Source organism: Doryrhamphus excisus, chromosome 1, assembly GCF_030265055.1.
Source record: "Doryrhamphus excisus isolate RoL2022-K1 chromosome 1, RoL_Dexc_1.0, whole genome shotgun sequence".
Lineage (NCBI taxonomy): Eukaryota > Metazoa > Chordata > Actinopteri > Syngnathiformes > Syngnathidae > Doryrhamphus > Doryrhamphus excisus.
Window position 1 is genome coordinate 42,699,379 of NC_080466.1, and position 14,257 is coordinate 42,713,635.

Below are 14,257 nucleotides of genomic sequence, written 5' to 3' on the forward strand. Positions count from 1 at the left end.
GTGTTTTGCAATATTGGCTCATTTGGTTATGTAAGGTACATCAACATACATTGTACGTACAAATAATCCTCAATACATTTGAAAATAAATAGATGTTTTGCATTTTTGTAGTGGGTAGATCATTTTGACTCGGTCATTTTAAAAGTAGCTCGCATGCTGAAAAAGTGTGAGCACCCCTGATCTAATATCACAAGATCTTGTGAGATAAAAATGGGTCTCATGGGCGGCACTAGACCTGGGACGATAATACATTCATTAATTCATCAGACAATCAATGAAAATCAAGTTGCCAATTTTGCCGGCTTCAATATATCGCCATGTGTACGCGTGTTTCTTTTCCTTGTCTCCCGCCTCCAAACGGGCGGGAAGAGGGTCCACTCTGGTTTCAGCACCTCGGCATGTTTGTTCCATAGAACAACGGCATGAACGGAGTGAGCTCTTTGTCTCAGTGGGTGGAGGCGGGGCCGCTAATATACACCCAGAGTGCAGAAGACTGTAAGTAGATTAGTAGATACTGTAGATACTGTTCTTAAAAGTACCGTGTGTATCATCTCGTCTGGGGAACATCCCATGCCACCTGAACGCTATTTGCCTCACAAGGCCAGCTCGCAGGCCTGCAACAAAATCAGCATGTTTCTGCTTTCTGAATGGTCGAGAACAGAACTTTTTGACAAGCCAAGGCATGCCCACAATGGCTGACTGAGGAGGACAAATTGACATCTGTATTTTATTGAAATGTTTTCTACGTTTGCCATGTCCTCAGACAAATATGGATTTTGAAATGATCCAGATTATGATGTAGCATATGGATGATGGATGATGGATCCGTTCCATTTCTGCTTGTTACATTTGGCTGAGCATCAAATCCAAAAGTATACACTAGATGGCGTTGTGGGTAAAGACGCCTACGTTTGGCAAAGGGTGCCGGTGTCGAATCCCAGTCAGGGTAAAAGACAACATATGGCAATGTTATGATTATTTATTTGTTAAAAATATATATTATTTATGATACAGGCCCCTACATTGTCTGCCAAGACAAATTCTGGTCCTACTATCCCGCTACTGGATAAAAGCCATGTTTGTCTTCAACGTGCATTGGACCATAAACGCAAATGGATCCCTTTGGTCCAGGTTTGTAGCCCAGTATTACAGTATGCCAGGACTTGTACCACAAGCGTATACGGTCCAGATTCCATTCTGTTTGTGTGCAGACTGTTTAAACCGTGTTGACTAGAAGCCAGGAAGGCAGCATGTTACCTTTTATTTGCACCAGATGTTTGGGTGAAATAAAGAGACCACAACATTCTCACAATCAAAATAATTGCAATGTGGATGTTTACAAAGTGTTAACGTGAGGTGTTTTTTTTCGATGTTAAACATTAGTAAAAGGCCGAGTAACACCCTTTTATATTGGAACTTTATTATGTTTTATGAACTTCATTCTTCAAAGGAACATCTGTACACAATGACGAGTCCACCTCTGCATTCTGTCTCTGGTGCTCACTCGTATATACAATCTACCGCCGTGAATCACAGCCGACATAAGTGGATGTGGCCTCTGAGACGCAGTCAAGAAGTGGCGAAATGTGATGTTGCCACAGGGTAATGCGCTGTCATAGCCTGTACTGTTGCCAAGTGATCTTATCGCACGGGGCCTCCGGTACAGGCGGCATTCTTCATCTTTATTCACATTACACACATATTTCCTTCCCATGTCTTTGATTTGCTATTTTCTATTTTCCCAGCCGCTTTATTTATTACTTGATCCGGCAAGTATGCTGTCACTTACAGAGAGCGGAGACTGACATCTAATAGAATCCTTCATTTAGCTTCAGGGGAGTTTTGTTTTCGGAGCACATTAGCCTCGCTGCATTGTGGTCTGTCAGGCGTTCTCTCTCAGGAACCCGTGTTTAATTTGAATAATTACATAAAAATGTGTTCGTTTGGTTTGCGGGGACATTAGGGCCCCAGATGAATAAAGAAGTAAATGAGTATAAGAAAAAAAAAAAACAGGTAATTATGCTGAACTTGTAAATGAATGACCCACTGACACTCGCTCTAATTGATTCTGGAGATGAAGTGATGGTATTACCCATGTTGATGTTTTTCTCGATGTTTAGGATTGTTAAACAGGCCGTAATGTAACTTGGTGTACTGTAGATATTTTAATGGCGGATACCTTATCTTGACTCCTCCCCTCCTAATCGTGGTGGAGGGGTTTGAGCGCCCGAGTTATCCGAGGAGCTATGTTGTCTGGTACTATATGCCCCTGGTAGGGTCTCCCAAAGCAATCAGGTCTGAGGTGACGGGACAGACCAAGAGTGATTCAGAAGACCCCTATGACTAAAACAAAGAGGAGGAACCGTAGGATACCGGGGCCTCACCCTGGAGCCTGGCCCGGGGGAGGGGCTCGCAGGCCTTCACCCAGCCCGAAGAAGCCACACGGGATCTCCCCCTTGTAGACCCACCACCTACGGGAGCAAGCATACGGGTCCGGTTCATTGTGTGTTGGGTGGCGGTCAAGGGCGGGTTCCTGGGCGACCTGGTCTTCGTCAACCAAATCTGGTTCTTGGGACATCCCTTCACGTTGAGAGGAGTCAGTTGAGTTGAGGCTCGGGCATTTAGTCCGGATGCCTCCTGGACCCCTCCTTGGTGAAGTGTTCTGGGCATGCCCAGCTGGGAAGACCTAGGACACGCTGGAGGGTTTATGTCTCACAACTGGCCTGGGAACGCTTTGGTGGCTGGGGACCGGGAAGTCTGGGCATCCCTACTGAGACTGATGCCCCTGTGACCCGGACCCGGATAAACGGAGGATAGACCTTACCTTGAAAGGGAAGATGACCTTTTTCATTCATTCATTCATTTTCTACCGCTTTTCCTCATGAGGGTCGCGGGGGGTGCTGGAGCCTATCCCAGCTGTCTTTGGGCGAGAGGCGGGTTACACCCTGGACTGGTCGCCAGCCAATCACAGGGCACATATAGACAAACAACCATTCACACTCACATTCATACCTATGGATAATTTGGAGTGGCCAATTAACCTAGCATGTTTTTGGAATGTGGGAGGAAACATGCAAACTCCACACAGAGATGGCCGAGGGTGGAATTGAACCCTGGGTCTCCTAGCTGTGAGGTCTGTGTGTTAACCACTCGTCCACCGTGCCGCCCAAGATGACCTTTTTTTCTCACAATATTTTATGAGTAACGGGCTGCAAATGTTTTTGGACATGGCCTAAATATGAGTCCCTACTAGTAGTCGTACCCGTGACAGATGTCGTGTTGCTTTCAAAGCACTCTTTTCATATTTAGTAAAATAAATATGCATTGCAAATCAGAAATTGTCCAGGAAATCCGACCTGTGACTCGATGCCCCATACGATGTACGGCGGTCAGAGAATGATGTTTCAGTCCCGGTACTACACGTCATGTTTCTAGTGATGGCATGTACCACTTAGCATGTAAATTCTTCGGTAATTCACCTCCGAGTGAACCTACCGAGAGTGATTCCCGTACTAGCTTAAAGACAGAGGTGTGTTTTTATGACTAGGCGAGGCATGTCCTTTCCAAGGCCCTCGAGCGCCGTATCCCTCTGCCCTCCCCTTTAATCACTGTATCAACTCCTCTCGTAAACTCCATGAGCTGTGTATTGTGTGTGAACACACACACACACACACACACATAACACACACACACACACATCATTTGCATGGGTCTGTTTCCATGCACCCCTCGTTGTTTCGCCATTTTTAGACTTAATCAGCAAAAATAAAGCTGTTGCAAGCCAGCTCATATTATAGAGGTGATTATTGGCAATAAATACTTTTTTTAATACATACTTATTACAGAGGCAGTTTTCTTCCTGCGCTTAATGAGAGTAATTTGACGTGCTTGAGAGATTACAGTCCTAGAATTAATGCGGCAATCCCCATTCCAAGATGGAGCGAGATCTAAGATTCTTCACAGGTCGTGTGCTGCTAGATGCGCCCCTCTCACATAGCAGCTAATGGAGTCGAACAGCAGTCTGTCATCCGCCCTCCCGCCGCCCCCATCGGCTCTATAGCCCACATGCCCTTGGTTCCTGCAGTGTTTGTTGTTTGGACAACTTCTGCTCACCTGCGTTCATACTTTGAGCTCGGCTCTTTATTCGCGTGTCCCACAACCGTTTTATGAGCGCCTTTTGTCGTCAAGGAAGATTTCCATCCATCATTGTTACAACTTGGTCCGTGAAGGGTTGCGAGGAGCCAAAGACGTTCCCGGCTAACGTTTGGTTGGAAGCGGAACACATCCTGTACTGACCAATCATTCACACAGCTCTGCAAGTTTTTCCAAACTATGTTCATTAATAAATCATAGTTGAATATGGCTTGTTCTTCTAGTATATTTGCGCAAATGGAATGGTGGAAATGGAATTTTGTGCCAAAATTGAATGTTTTTTGAAGTATTTTCAAGCATAAAACTGTCTAAAACTTTTTCGTGGGTGGCTTTGAGTTAACAAAATTGTCCAGGGGGCCAGAATATATATTTAACACACACAGACACTGTTTTACGCTTATAATTCTAACAGTCCACATTGAATTATTTGTCTAATTTTATCTGTAAAAGTGTCGTACTATCTACTAGCACTTTAAACATCAGACCACAGCAAACTACGAAATTGAATTTTTCAGTTTTGTTGTGTTTTTGTTTTTGTCTGAATAAGACATCCGACTTACAAGTTATGTTGCCAGCTGTTGTATGTTAAAAGTTGAAATACTTAGAAAGCAACTGGCGGGCCGGATTCAAACGCTTGGTGGGCCGCATGTGGACCCCGGGCCGCAGTTTGCCCACCCCTGGTCTAAATGAACGAAAAGACAAATATAAGCCATGTTCAAAGACGCTGCGATGACATGTAGTAAGCCGCAGTGGTCGCTAGGTGTCAGTAATATCACTGTAATATTCCTTGAGACACACAAGCACCAGACCTGATCGCCAGAACAACAGGCTTTTATTACAGGTTTGAATGATCTCGCAACAGGCGCAATAATCCTTAACTAATCCAAGCCAAAGTAAAACTCAACTCTGAACCCCCGACGTCACCTCCTGGCCGGCCACCACTCAGCTCCCCTCGTACCTGAACACATTTACAGCAACACACACGAGCACACATCTTATTTGTCGTGTTTACTCTTAGTATGTCTACTATTTTGGGTAATACAATTGTAAAGGTGACTATAGGGGTGCTATTTCATGTCTAGAGAGCTCTAATAATGTTAAAAAACCAAGTGTTTGGTCAGACACATTGTATGAAACAACAATAAACGAGGAATTACAGTATTCATTACAAAACATTCGGTTCAAAACTGTTCACTCGTAAATGTTTTGTGCGGTTTCCTTCTTGTTTGGGATGCAAAAATTCCAAGAAAAAAGTTTAAAAAAGAAAAAGTTCCAACCACCATGCTCAACTCGTACCTGAACACATTTACAGCAACACACACGAGCACAAATCTTCTTTGTTTTATTTACTCCTAGTACGTCTACTATATTGGGTAATACAAGTATAAAGGTGACTATAGGGGTGCTATTTCATGTCTAGAGAGCTCTAATAATGTTAAAAAAACGTCATTTTTGGTCAGACACATTGTAACAAACAACAAAAAACAAGGAATTACAGTATTCATTAAAAAACATTTGGTCAAAAACGTTCACTCGTACATGTTTTATACATTTTCCTTCTTGTTTGGGATGCAAAAATTCCAAGAAAGAAATAAAAAAAAAAGAAAAAGTTCCAACCACCATGCTCAACTCGTACCTGAACACATTTACAGCAACACACACAAGCACAAATCTTATTTGTCTTATTTACTCCTGGTATGTCTACTATATTGGGTAATATGACTGTAAAGGTGACTATAGGGGTGCTATTTCATGTCTAGAGAGCTCTAATAATGTTGAAAAACTTCAGACAGTGTTTGAAACAACAATAAATGAGGAATTACAGTAGTCATCAAAAAACGTTCGGTCAAAAACGTTCACTCTGTTTTGTGCGGTTTCCTTCTTGTTTGGGATGCAAAAATTCCAAGAAAGAAATAAAAAAAAAAAAGAAAAAGTTCCAACCACCACGAGTCCCATCATGGACTTTGGAGACTAACACATGACACTTGAGCGTGACGATTGATATGTCTAGACCGTGTTGGAGATTGCTCCTCGATGTGACTGAAGCAATCAGATTTTTTTCCTCCCCCTCCTTTTCCCTTTCGTTTATTCCTGTCGGCGGAGGATCATATTATCCGTCTTGGAATGGCTTCAACAGAGACACTTGCTATTCCCAGGGAGCCGTCTCTCACTGCTGCAACTCAATCCATAGCCAATTGGACGTGGCTGTGATTCATCCAAGCTCCTCGGACGCAGTGGGAATTCTTCTCCCGGCATCTCATGATGTGGAAGGTCCAGGTCGGGAGAGGGTTAAGACCGTGAGCGTCAGCGGGGAGCGATGTAAAAACGTGTGTTTGTTGGTTTATTGGTTAATTTGATCGCCTGTCCGTCCCTCGGTCCCACGTTTTATCGGTAATCTATCAGATTGAAAAAATAACCTTCAAGTTTGACTACGTTGTAGTTCAGTTCCCACAGATTTGCCGGTTTTACCAATCGTATCCCCGAAGCCTTAAACGCATCATCACGTTGAGTCTTCCACGGAGGAGACCAAGGTAGACGGGCTCTCGTTTTTAACAATCTCCATTCACGCATGATCAAATCCACTCATGGTATTCAGGGTCTCACACCGGCTTTTTGGAAGCGCCCATTTTCCCAAGCACAACGCTTGCTTCGAGAAGGTGATGCAAGACTTCCAACAAAGATGCAATCCGGAGGAGCGCATGTTTTCTGACAGCCCATCTAAGCACCCAGCACAGTTGGCATCTGTCTTCGCTTTTTTTCCTCTCACTTAAACCATTTGATGGATATTCTTGTATTTAGCTGTGAGCGTCCTTCGGAATCATATACTCAGAAGAAAAGATAAAGTCAAGGCAAAAGGTGTTTTTGAGATCTGCCCGCATCGCTGTTCCCAGCTTTGATACTTCTGTATATTACGGTTATACTGTTTTAATGGAAGCATGGTGGAAACCTGCTTAGAGTGTCTGCCTCACAGCCATAAGGGGTTTGATTCTCTGCCGGATTTATGGTTTTATTTCATTTGAACATGCATCAGATTACAATTGAATGCATCACATAATCAGTTCCCAGTTCCACATGTCCAAAAGGAGTAGGAAGAAGCAAAGCTTATTAAATCCTACCCCTCCGTCTGGTACTTTTACAATCATTAACTGTTACATTTGTTCACTTCCTGCTTTCCGTAATACAGTTTTAAGTTTTTTTTTTTTTGCTTTTTTGTTGATTTGGTGCATCCAAAGCCTAAACAATTAATCAATTAATCGGAAGAATAATATTCAGATTAATCGACAAAGAAAATAAGCAGGCTGCAGGCCTGATTATTTTATTTTTTTATTTAGTTTTTTATTTAGTTTTTTTTTTATTTTGTAATTTTTTGTCCCGTACCGAAGTACGAGGTGATACGTGTTCAGTGTGAGTGACTTAAGTGTTAATTAACTTCTTCGTAACTTGAGGACCACCTGCATTAGAATGATCCAAACAGACAACTTGTAATAAGTATAATAATAATACAGTTTAGGGTTTTTTTTTTTTAGTTTTTTTTTTTGGTATTTGTTTTTATTTTTTATTTATTTTATTTATTTTTTTTTAAATAATGTACCTCGTACCGAAGTACGGGGTGATATGAGCATCCAATGCCATAATGTGTACCATAGTAAGTGTCAATATAGTGATATATATAGCACATCATGACTGGTTCAAGACTCTTCATCCTTGTATTTAGCAAACATCAACTGCTTGTATTGTTTCTTCAATTGGCTCATCTCATATGTACATTTTATGTCTTGCTAGTAGAGCCGCATTCACCTAAAATGCTCATCTGTTCGCTTTTTCCTTGCGTGACCTCCCTCATTTAGCATCCTCCAGCCATTCACAGCCAAGTTTTAAAGTCACAATTGAAATACTTGGCTGTTGCCGGATAGATATAGGAGACACACGACCGAGCACTGATAGACTTTCCAGTGGAGTGGATTAAATCAGCATCACGCTAGTGGAGCTGATGATGCCAGTAAGAAAATGCAGTATCTTAATGGTACATATTTTCACGAGGCGGCCCCAGTTGCCTTTCATTTTGCAGCTAATATGTCTATTCTTATGAGTCATTTACTTCTTTAATTACCTTTAGCAGCAGATGCACAATGGTGTATTAATGTGAATGATTTTTACTGCCACTTTATCATACGGAGCCTGGGAATTTGAAAGGCGTAATTGAGGCGGAAGAGCGACTCACCAGAGAGACAATATACAGTCGACAGTCGCTCGTGTGCACCGGGAGCGTGTTTACGCCGCGCTAACGCAATAAACACGGTATCCGTTTAATTATGGCGGGGAAAAGGAAGAAAAGCGGGAGATCTGCTCGGTTACTGAATCATCGCCGCACTTTGGCGTAATCGCACAACACCATGCGCGTGTTCGCTTGCGTGTCGTTACATGTGTCCCCTCAAGTGTCTCATTGCCGTTTGGCGTGCTGTTTTTGTTGGCAACAAAGAGCATCTGATGGAGCGTGGAAAACCTTATTTACTGTTCCCGTATTTGCTGCATGTGCAGCTCCGGCAATGCATGTCATTTGCATATGCGAGCTTGCGGTGTGTACTTTTCTTCGTGTAACGCCGACCGCATTAGATGGAGGCCTTCTTCAGCCAGCAGCTCAACAAATGCAAACGGAAGCCCGCACAACCGGCTGTGGGGGGGGGGGCTGCAAGGGCAACGCTAACCCCGCAGTACCGGGCTCGGACCACCTCAACCACGAGCACTGCGGCGGTGCTATCCATGTCATAAATATTAATCGATGAATGAAAAAGCACAACAAAGAAGGTAATCTAATGGTTTAAAGTGGGTCTAAACGCTGGTTTTTATCTGTGTGTTCTTCATGAATTAATGCAGAAATCTGAACACAGATCAGTGGGTGATGTGACAAGTGCCCTTTTAGGGTTCTATCGCAGGGCCTGTTTTCCATGTGGAGTGGCTTTTTTGAATTGGCATTAACGACGTACTTGCAACGAGACATCCTGCTTTGCATTGAAGATCAATGTTTGTGTTATGGAGGCAAACGTCAGCGGTAGTAAATCGGGTTCCATGGCTGGATTTTTATAGTCGGTAATTCCAAATTGCTCTTTTTGATCATGAGTAATTTCATATTATATGTACAAGTTGTCTGTTTGGATCATTCTAATGCAGGTGGTCCTCGAGTTACGAAGAAGTAAGTTAATTAACACTTAAGTCACACGATGTATCACCTCGTACTTCGGTACGTGACAAAAAATTACAAAATAAAAAAAGATAAATACAAAAAAAAACACTTAAACTGTATTACAGAAAGCAGGAAGTGAACAAATGTAACAGTTACTGATTGTAAAAGTACCAGATGGAGGGGTAGGATTTAATAATAATAATGCTCCCGTGCAATACTTTGTGTATATTTTGGATATCTTGTACATATCTTGTATATATCTTGCTAAATTGTCTTTTTTACTCTACTTTATATACTTGTTTTTGTTTTTTTAAACTTGACTACTGCACTGAAAGGAGAAGCTCTCCAATTATGTTGTACATCCTGTATAATGACAATTAAATAAATACAAATTTCCCCACTGAGGGACGAGTAAAGGCATATCTTAATAAAGGCCATTCCATTCCATTCCAATAAGCTTTGCTTCTTCCTACTCCTTTTGGACATGTGGAACTGTGAATTGATTATGTGATGCATTCAATTGTAATCTGATGCATGTTCAAATGAAATAAAACCATTCTATTACCATAAAATACAGGAATAAAAACACTAAATGCAAGAATTAAATAAGCTAGAAGACTTTATTGTTGTCTCTGTATTCATATAACAAAAGGGCTCATTCCGTTCATGCCGTTGTGCTATGAAACAAACAGAGTTCATCTTCATTTATTGTGTGATGGATTACCTATTGTCGAAATAAATTTGTTTAAATATTTTTTTTTTTTGTACGAGAAATCTTCACGTCAGGTTTTTATCTCGCAAGATTTTTGTCACAAGATCTTGTGAGACCCCCTGAATTGGACTTTAACTCGTGTAGCGCTACCTTAAAGGTACTCAGTGTGTTGACACTCTTTCCACATTTACGTACTGATGGCAACCGGGGGTCAGTATCTTGCCCAAGGGTATGTTGGGAATCGAACCAACAACCTGAGCCATGCCCAATTTTCCCAAAATTGTTTTATCAATGAATTTATATGAGCATGTTTGTAGCCATGGAAGTCATAAAGCAAGGAATAATAATAATAATAATAATAATATGCTAGCACACATCTGCGCTGTTTTGATGTGAGTCCATCGTAAAGTAAAAAAAAAAAAGGTTTTGTCTTTGAAACGTTAAATGTGCGGCGGCACGGCGGTCTGGTGGTTAGTGCGCAGACCTCACAGCTAGGAGACCAGGGTTCGGTCCCCGCCCTCGGCCATCTCTGTGTGGAGTTTGCATGTTCTCCCCGTGCATGCGTGGGTTTTCTCCGGGTACTCCAGTTTCCTCCAAATTGTCCATAGGTATGAATGCGAGTGTGAATGGTTGTTTGTCTATATGTGCCCTGTGATTGGCTGGCGACCAGTCCAGGGTGTACCCTGCCTCTCGCCCGAAGACAGCTGGGATAGGCTCCAGCACCTCCCGCGACCCTTGTGAGGAAAAAGCGGTAGAAAATGAATGAATGAACGTTAAATGTGTTGAACCACGATCCGAAGTCAAACACATAACCTTGACATTTAGACCAGTGCCGTCGAAGGCCCACCGAGGCTGCAGAGGGACACCAGAGGACCGGACGCTAACCTATTACTCGTGTTCCTCAATGTCTCCTTTGATACGTAACATCGACGCCATCAAAATACTAAAACAGTTCATACGCTGATTGTCATTGATTGCTGTTGTTTGTGCGTTTTGGGATGCTGCGGTGGATCCAGCCACGACTGTGTGGCAACGCTCTGAGCAGGGATTTCTAAGACACCCAGAGCTGGCTTTAGCAGCAGGAACCCCCAAAGCCTGTAAATAATCCACACGTGCAGACAGCACATAAATACATCCAGTGCTTAGCAGCTCTCTTATCACAGCTTGATGGCCCGGAGACATCAGGGACGCTCCTCCCTCTGTTCGCTAATGTTGTGTGAAAGTCGAAAGACGCAGATAAAATGTTGCTTGTTTATTAGGGACTTTCTTTTAACACGAGGTTGTGAACTTATAATGTACTATGCACGTCCTGCAGGGTGTTTGCTAATCAAAAGCCCCTGCAGGATTCACACAGTCTGCTGCGTGTGTATTTGTATTTGTTTGGAAATATGTGCTGTGTTTTTTTTTTTTTTTGATGCGAGTCTCCGTGTCTTCAGCTGTTTTATGACTTGTTACTCAGTAACAAGCGCACCTTCCAAACAATAGCCCTCGATACAGTAGTAAAAGTGTTTGTGCGGGTCAATATTTGCCTTTTTTTTTTTTTTTTTACTGTTTACTTCTCAGAGGAACCTGCTGAACTCTCTTTGCATGCTTATCCCAGCTTGAGGTGGACAGATTTCAGCTTTGGTTCTACTATTAGAACGTCCATGCAAGAATTTTTGGGTGTGACGGATTTATTGTGCCTGTCAACACTTCAATTTATTGTATTTGTCCGAAGCAGTTATCAGAGTACTCCCAAGGGACCAGGATCTCCGAATCGCCGGGGGGGGGGGTTGGAAATAAGGAAGTGGGTGCCGTACTGTAAACACTGCAGAGTCAGATCCTACGATATACAGTATAATATATACTACAGCATATTCCTTTTTTATTATCATTCCTTTTAAAGCAGACTATTCATTTGTTTTGTTTATTTAACCGGACAAAAGACCCATTGAGTTCAAGACCGCTTTCACTAGGGTGACAGGTTGCAGCACACGGCAACAATGACAAAACTAATACTAAGATATGCTACAATTAATTGACAAATTGACGATTATTTCTTTTTCCAATTAATTAATTTGCTACCAAAGACAAATTTGTATTTTTTTTTACGTTTTCACAAAGGTGATGAGGTGTTTGGTACAGTTTTAAACTGAAAAAACGGCCACTAGGTGGCAGAAGTGCATTTTATAAAAACACGGCCTGCATCTTTCCCATTGAAATACATGCTCAATATTAATAAATACAATATTTTTTGTAGTCACAGCATAGAAAACCTATTTACAAACATTATTAGAGCCCTGTAAAGATGAGCTAGTATCCCTATAGTCACCTTTATGCTGATTTGACCTAATATAGTAGACAGGATAAGCAATAATAATACATCATAACTCACCGATAGCATTGGGAAAGTTCATTGTTTTTTTTTAGTATCTCGAACGTGACATTGAAAAAAATGCCTACCATGCAGCCTCATTATGATGTTAGTCACTTGATTGACATATGTATTTATGCTAGTCTGATTGGAGTATGGCGGCACGGTGGTCTAGGGGTTAGCGCACAGACCTCACAGCTTGGAGACCAGGGTTCAATTCCACCTATCTCTGTGTGGAGTTTGCATGTTCTCCCCGTGCATGCGTGGGTTTTCTCCGGGTACTCCGGTTTCCTCCCACATTCCAAAAACATGCTAGGTTAATTAGCCACTCCAAATTGTCCATAGGTATGAATGTGAGTGTGAATGGTTGTTTGTCTATGTGTGCCCTGTGATTGGCTGGCGACCAGTCTAGGGTGTACCCCGCCTTACGCCCGAAGACAGCTGGGATAGGCTCCAGCACCCCCCGCGACCCTCGTGAGGAAAAGCGGTAGAAAATGAATGAATGATTGGAGTATTTAGTTGGAATATTAAAGAAAAAATGTGTTTTAAGGTCTTAAGATGACAAACAAAACTTAATAAATTTGTAATTTTGGGGAATTAGGTTAGGGGAAAAGTTATAATATGATGGGAATTAAGTCATATTATCACGGGAATGAAGTTATGATATTATAAAATTGATATACGTCATATTGTTACTACTTTTCATGAAGTTATAGTGTCGAATAATAGTCTTTTGGTGTGAATTAAGCGTCAAATCATGAACAGGCGTCTTTTATTTGATGTTTGCAAAGCAAGCCTTCCCAGAAGTGTATCTCTTTATCCAGCACCGCCTGAACTTTCCATCACATCCTGTTGACTCAACTCTTTGTTCCAACACCCTCGGTTGTAAACCACCCCCCCACCCCCCCCCAACACACACACACACATGCACGCACATGCACACGTGTGTGTCTCACTGTGTGTGTCATCACTTACAGCGGAAAAGAAAACATTTTGACATCTTTGAAAGAAAGCACATATTTGCTGTATTTTTTGGCAACTCACCTAAAGGATTTAATGGACTCACTATTTGTGGAAGTTAACAATAAATCAGATGATTTAACAAAAAAATTAATTTATCAAACATTATTGAGTTATTCCATACTGGAAACCGAGCTCACTTTGGTCGCATGTTTCAGTCGCTAAGACGCTGCATTGCACCGCGTCTTCCTGGATGACCGCATTTTACTGTGTTAATGTATATCCAATAATTGGGGGGGGTGGGGGGGTTGACAGATTTTCCATCTACGAGATGAACCCCCTGTCTGTTGTTTCATTGTGGGAGCAATCATCTGAGAATGGTGGAAAGAATGAAGCTGGTTATTTACCCAGATGGTTTACTGGTGGAGGTGTGAGGCTGGCCAGCTCACTGTGGGAACGCAACGCTTGCTTTTCTTGGTATCGTTGACCGTTTTCGAGACCGCAGTGTTTTTTTCCCCCTGCCGCTCCTCGGCTTTGTTTGCTCTGGATGGCATGTTTGATTATTTATCGTAAGGGAAAAGGGAGTAGTTGGAGCAATAAACATGTGACTTCACTGTATTTTGTTTTCCACTGAGAAGGCCGTGTCCTTTAACAGATATTTGAAGCAGTCATAAAGTTGTTTATTTGCTTTCTTGATTGGAGTTTGGCTGCACTGAAGAAGACACAAAAAGCGCTGATGGCCATGTGAGAATATATCATGCTAGAAATGGAGCTTATCTCTCCGTGTACCCTTTTGTTTGTGAATGTCATCTGATCATTGTTTACTCCAAATGCATGTCTTCGTCAATGACCTTATGGGGAATATTAGGAGATGACTAAGGGGGTGTCTGCTCTGGTA

General features: G+C 42.1%; 1 protein-coding gene across 6 annotated transcripts in view; it reads left to right on the plus strand.

Annotated features, from left to right (window-relative positions):
- foxp1b (forkhead box P1b) overlaps positions 1 to 14,257 on the plus strand; it is a 166,560-nt gene that overhangs the window by 85,858 nt on the left and 66,445 nt on the right. Inside the window, exon 1 of one of the 6 annotated variants that reach the window (XM_058087423.1) lies at positions 13,758 to 14,103. The exons of the other annotated variants lie outside the window; for them this stretch is intronic. The gene's annotated coding sequence lies outside the window, so the exon portion shown is untranslated. Of the gene's footprint in view, positions 1 to 13,757; positions 14,104 to 14,257 lie in introns of those variants that run through there. 6 annotated transcript variants of the gene reach the window in all.